The sequence below is a fragment of the Ochotona curzoniae genome, unplaced genomic scaffold (genome assembly GCF_017591425.1).
Source record: "Ochotona curzoniae isolate NIBS_2020 unplaced genomic scaffold, NIBS_Ocur_1.0 contig_2321, whole genome shotgun sequence".
In the NCBI taxonomy this organism is placed as follows: domain Eukaryota; kingdom Metazoa; phylum Chordata; class Mammalia; order Lagomorpha; family Ochotonidae; genus Ochotona; species Ochotona curzoniae.
The window spans coordinates 17,553,817-17,559,938 of record NW_024465421.1 but is presented as its reverse complement, the minus strand read 5'-3'; positions in this window follow the sequence as shown (position 1 = coordinate 17,559,938).

Below are 6,122 nucleotides of genomic sequence, written 5' to 3'. Positions count from 1 at the left end.
GAGGCCTGGAGAAGTCCGAACTCATTAAAGCAGCAAACGGCACAGGGAGGATTCTGACCTCACTCAAGTCTGAGGAACCCTTCCAGGCTCCCTGTGGGATGCAGAAGGGGTGCTGTAGACAGAGGAGAATGTTCCAATGCCACGAGGCAGAGCAGGCTCCCAGCTTGACTCTGCAGCCCAAGTGCACAGAATGCGTGGAGCTACGGGGAAAACTTCGACCCGAGTGGAGGTGAGTGAGCAAGCAAACTCCTGTGAGGCAGACCTATCACTGACAGATGGCCATGTTCCAGGGGAAGGAATGTGGCAGCGTTTTACATTCAGAGCATGACAAAGATTCGGCATTAATAATCTTGTCAGACTCAAGGTGTGGAACGGTTATTTGAAATTTTAAATTATTAAACTCAAGGAATTCCTGCTGAATTTGGGGGAATATGGTCTCACGAACTGACGTCCCTCCACCTATTTTGATTTGAAAATGTTTGCCCTGAAAGTAGGGAAAATGTTTTGCTGTTGTTTTTCATCTATTCCTTCAGTTCATTTAGGGTCTGTTTTTCTTGAAGTTCACTGACAGGACAATCCCCTCTTCTTTCTGCTGTCCTCTCTTCGAATCTTGCCTGTCCAGAAGAAATGCTTGAGTGAGCTACAAGTTACATCAGTACCTACTGGTTAGGGAAAGATTTGCATTTCCTACTTGATGTGGGGAGAATAGGCAGGGAGTTAAAAGGGACTGCAAGAGTTGGAATCTGTGCCAGTCCTGCGTTGTAACTCCAGCCCCTTCCCTGCCAGCCTAGTGACCCACTTTCCCATGATGCACCCGTGCCTCATCCAGACACCAATGACGACCAAGTGGAAGCTGAACTCCCTACAGAGGTGCCATGAAACACCAGAAAGCTTCCAGTGCAATAAACTCCAGCCTGCATATTCAATTAGTGCACCATCCCCTGCCTCATTGAAGACGCTGAAAATGGGGAAGGGGTTCTTCTTTAGCTCTTGACCATGATTGGGACCCTTCTCTGTGCCTCCCCCCACCACTCTTCCTCCCAGGCAGCTCTCTGACCACCCTCATGACAGATGTTTCTCCTTGGGGGGTGGCCCACCCTGTTGTGGGAGTGTGTACTCGTTCTCTCTGTCTTTTAAATAAATCCTGCTCTCCCTTGGACCTGGTGTTTATGCCTCTTTGAATTCTTACCTCTACTGGGTCAAGGACCCGAATAAAGAATAAGACGCACAGGACTATAACAGTAGTAGCACTCAGTCTGTTAGGGTCAGTCTTACTGCCTACTGGAGTGTGTTTTCATCTAATCAGCCAAGAGATGAACCTTTGCCCCAAATTCCTTAGCATTTTTAAAATCTGAGACAGCAAACATGTTTTGCCTCTTGAATCAATTCTGTTTGGTGCAGTGTCTTTAAAAGGATGTGAGGTTTTGCTAGTTTCAGAGGAGGTGAGAGCTGAGATCAGTTGCTTATGTCTGCCACCAGTGTGGAAGGAACCAGAAAGAGTATTCTGCATGTGAGATTTTTCTGGGCCACACTTTCCTGCAAATGATAATAAGTATGTATGTTTACATATCTCATGTATTTGCATTTTATTTGGAAGGCCAAGAGACAAACTCAGAGGCACACAGACAGAAACCTTGCATTGGTTGACTCATTCCCCAATTACCTGCAATAACTGGAACCCAAACCAGAAGGCTTGGACTCAAGCCCAGTCTACCACATTGTAGCAGAGAGGCAGGCACCTGAGCCATCATTGCTGCTTCCGAGCGTCTGCGTTAAAAGGAGCCTAGTGTCAGAAGAGGAGCCGAGACTGGAACCCAGATATTCTGATTGGGGACAGGGCTAGCCCAAGTGACACCTTAACCCACCCATAGAACTCTAACTATCCGAACTTCATGCCCTACTTTCAACTTTTAAGACAGAGACATGAAAAAGAAAAAAGTAAGCATCTCAGGTATTTGAAGAGAATCTTGTGGTATGTCTGTTTCTGGTGAGAAGTTTTTTTTTTTGAAGCATGCAAACAAAGGTCTTCAGTTCATCAGAGCTGTAAGTGATGGAAAAACTGTGAATGGATTCAAAAACATTTTTGCAGCAAAATAAACTTGTCTTCTAATTCCACTTTTTATGAGCTTTTTCAAGTACCCTGGTTGATCCTGTAGGCTGAGTGTCTATGCAAATCAAGGAGGAGATGGTCCTTTAGGGATGGAGCGACTTTCCAGGGTGCCATTAGCTGGCTCTCATGGGTGTCAGTATAATTAGCTGTAGACAGAGACTCTGGAGTTCAGAGGAGGAGAGGAGGGGAAGAGGTGGGTGGCACAGGGATGGTTCTTGATTGGCCAAAAGCAGCAAGAGGAAGAGGAGTGAGGCTGGTGGGATCTGTGTTGCATGGAGGTTTCTTTGCAGTGAACTGCAGAGGAGGCTTTGCGCTGGGCTCTTCTGTGGAGGTTCTTCCAGCACAAGTAAAGTTCAAGAGCCCATTTTTGGGTTTAGTTCAGCACTCATTTATTAATGAGAGAGCATGCAAGTCTGCTTTACTGCCTAAATGCCTACATAGGCTGTGGCTGAAGGATCCAGGAGTCTCACCCTCCTCCACGGATGGTAGGATCCCAATGTCCTGAGTCATGGCCACCAACTCCTACAGAACACATTAGCAGGAAGCAGAAAGCAGGAGCTAGAGCCAGAACCGAAACTTGGACATTGTGATAAGGAACACGGGTGTCCTAACTGCTCGACTGAAGGACTGCCCCGTCAAGGACTGGTTATTTGGCACTTGCCAAGCACCTGGGCCCAGGTTATCCAGAAAAACAGAAATGACAGGACACATGGATTTATGCTAAGCAGCTGGTTCCTGACGTCCTGAGGCACAGAAGCCCGTGAGCTGTTGCCTGGCTCAGCAGGAAAGGAACTGGGAACGGAATGTGTCTATCAGGGAGGATGACAATGCTGGAGGGGCAGTGTGGGAAGAAGGGCAACATTGTCTTGTTTATTTAGAAGTCAGTTACAGAGAGACATTTTTTTTATTCTGTTGATTCACCACCCAAGTAGATGTCATGGCCAGGGCTGAGCCAGACCAAAGCCAGGCGCCAGGGGCACCTTCCAGATCTATCCCAAGGGGGCAGGGCCATCTCCTGCTGCTTTTCCAGGCACAAGAACAGGAAGTTGCATCAGAAGTAGAGCAGTTGGCAGCCATATGGGAATGCCAGCCTCACAGGTGACAGCTTTAGCTGCTGTGCTACAGCACCAGCCCTGAGGATCACATCTTGATGTAGGAAGCCAGAGAGAGAGAGACTGCTGTAGAGGGCTGTCCTTGAAAGCTCACTCAGGGGGCCAGCATTCTCCATCTAGGATAGTACCCCCAGTGCCCTACCTTTTAAATGTTCCACCTACCTTCCTAGATCAGCACCCTGGGGACCAAACTCCTAGCACCTGGATTTTTGGGTGAGGGCTGGGCAACAAAGAGCTTCCAAGCAGGGCATTGTTTTAAAGTAAATAACATAAGGAATCTTCCATTTTATTTGTATAACAGAGAAGCAGAAAGGAAGGGATAAGCATTTGGCCTAGGGGTTAGGACACTGATTGGGACACCAGCATTCCTTTCTGGAGTTCCTGGTTTGAGTCCTGGCGCTGCCCCATGTTGTTCCAGCTTCTTGGGACTGTGTATGCTGGGAAGCAGCAAGTGATGGCTGCAGGGCTTGTGTGGGTCTCTACCACCCACGTGGGAGACCTGAGTTGAGTCTTGAGCTCCCAGCTTTGAGTTTTGACGTGGCCCAAGTGTGGCCACTGCTTGTGTCTGAGAAGGAGAGCACTAAATGAAAATCTGTCTATGTCTCCCTGCCTTTTGAATATCAATCAATTAATCAATCAAACCATAAGGACTAACCAAAGTGAGTGAGAGTAAAAATGCCATCTGGCAAAGATTTAAAATATTGTGCACAGTAAAATCCAGCAAAGCACCACTACAGAGGACAAGTTTGCTGTCAGCTGGGAGAAGTGTGTGTGGGAGAGTTTCCTAGTACGCTACTGAACTGCCTTTTTTTTTTTTTTTTGCATACCCATCTCTGTCCCCTTTCCTCTGAGATGTGGTTGTGATATTCAAATCATCATTATCTCTGCTGTGATACTTAAAAGAAAAATGCAGTGTGGTAACAACTATAGTTTTCTTCTAGTTGTCTGGGCTAAAAATTGTTGGCTTACTGTACGTGCGCTTTAGATTAATTTTTTTAAACTGACAAACATCATGATCTCCTGTGCATGCGAAGGCAGTTAAGCATGTTATTAAAATGAGATGGTGTTTTGCTCTTTCTATAGGCCATGCTGATGCAAGCGTGCTGCTCACAAAGACACAAACGGGACCTTCCGTCAGCAGCTGTGCCCACATCTTTTCCCAGTGTCTTGATGGACTTTTCAAATTAGACTCCTGGTCCTCTTGGGTCTTACTGCGCTACTAGGTTTTTATTTATTTTTTCTTGCCGTGGCAGCCTCTGCATTTTTGGGCAAGATGACACTGGGTTTGTAGACTTCTCTTCTTTCCAGTTCTGCCCAGCACAGATAAGGACAAGCAGACATAGCTGGACTGGGTGTTTTCTTTCAAGGTCAAGGAAACCTTCTCTTCTGCTGACAGGTGCTCAAGCAGAAATCAGGAACATGAGCCTAAGTGCAGTAGGTTTCCATCAGGAAATGTCTTCGCTATCACTTTCTTTTTCCTCCCCAACAACTCTCCACGTGGCCCATGTTCCTGTTGGTGCATCTGCTTGGTGGATGTCACACTAGCTTCTCACGTCCCCAGAGTGATAAACAAACCACGTTTTCTAAAGCTTCTTTGCATGGTGCCTGCTCAGTGGTGACAACCCAGGCTGGCGTTTGCTGCTACACATGACTTACAGAAGATTAAATCTGGCTGAAGCAAGGGACCCAGCTTCCCATCCTGTTCTGCCACTTCAACTTCTCCCCAAGATGAAGAGGCGAGACCTTATTTTCAAGTGAGAACCAATTGGTTGTTTTACGACCTCCTGAGTTCATTTAAGGGAAATGCATCCCTTGGGTGTACCTCAACCATTCTGTTCATTTTGAGGGGGGAAAAAAAGAGAGAAGCTATTGCTTAAGAAAAAATCTATAGATTTGAAAGAAAAAATTAAGGAGAGAGAAGGAGAGACAGAAAAGAATAAGCACTTGGGCCATCTTCTGCTGCCTTTACAGGTGTATTTAGCAGGGAGATAGAGCAGAAGTAGAGCAGCTGGGACTCAAACTAGCACTCATATGGGATGTTGGCTAGCAGGTTACAGCTTAATCGGCTGTGCCACAATGCTATAACTTTCAGATACTTTCACAAACATCCCTAGGTCTGTCTACATTAGCACAAAGAGACAAAATGGGGAGGGAAAGGGTGGGGCACTAGACAGCAACTTCTAGAGCTCTGTGACACAGGAGGATGATCATGGCTCATGGACTGTATGTTCCTCTACAAAGTTTAAAAAGAGAGGGAGAGGATAAAACATATGAAATGTTTGACAATACGGATACTATTACTCTGATTGGACATCACACAGGACATACATTAAAACATCAGATGATATACCCAAAATAGGTAAACATATTTTTAAAAAACATATAGGAGCTGACATAGTGGGATAATTGTTCACCTGCAATGCTGGCATCCCATATGGGTGCCAGTTTGTGTCCCAGCTGTTCCACTTCCAATCCAGCTCCCTGCTTATGGCCTGGGAAAGCAGCGGAGGATGGCCCAAGTCCTTGAGCTGCTGCATCCATGTGGGAGACTCAGAAGAAAATCCTGGCTTCGGATCGGCATTTGAGGAGTGAACCTGCATATGAAAGATTCCTCTCTCCTCTCTGTATATCTGACTTAAAATGTTTAAAAAGAGAAGTTATCCTTTAAGATGGTGATTGGTTCCAAGACAAGCATGTGATAAACATTGGACCAATCCTGCACCTCCCAGAGACTCAGATGAAATGACCAGGAAAGAGGCGCTCCAGTTGAAGGGGGTGTGAAGGCAAGGTTGTCAGGAACTGACTCCCCTGAGGAGCACGTGGAGAAAGCAACTGTGAACACCAAAAAGCAGAAGAAAAAGAGAGATTCTTTACAAAAAAGTTTGTTCATTTGAAAGGCA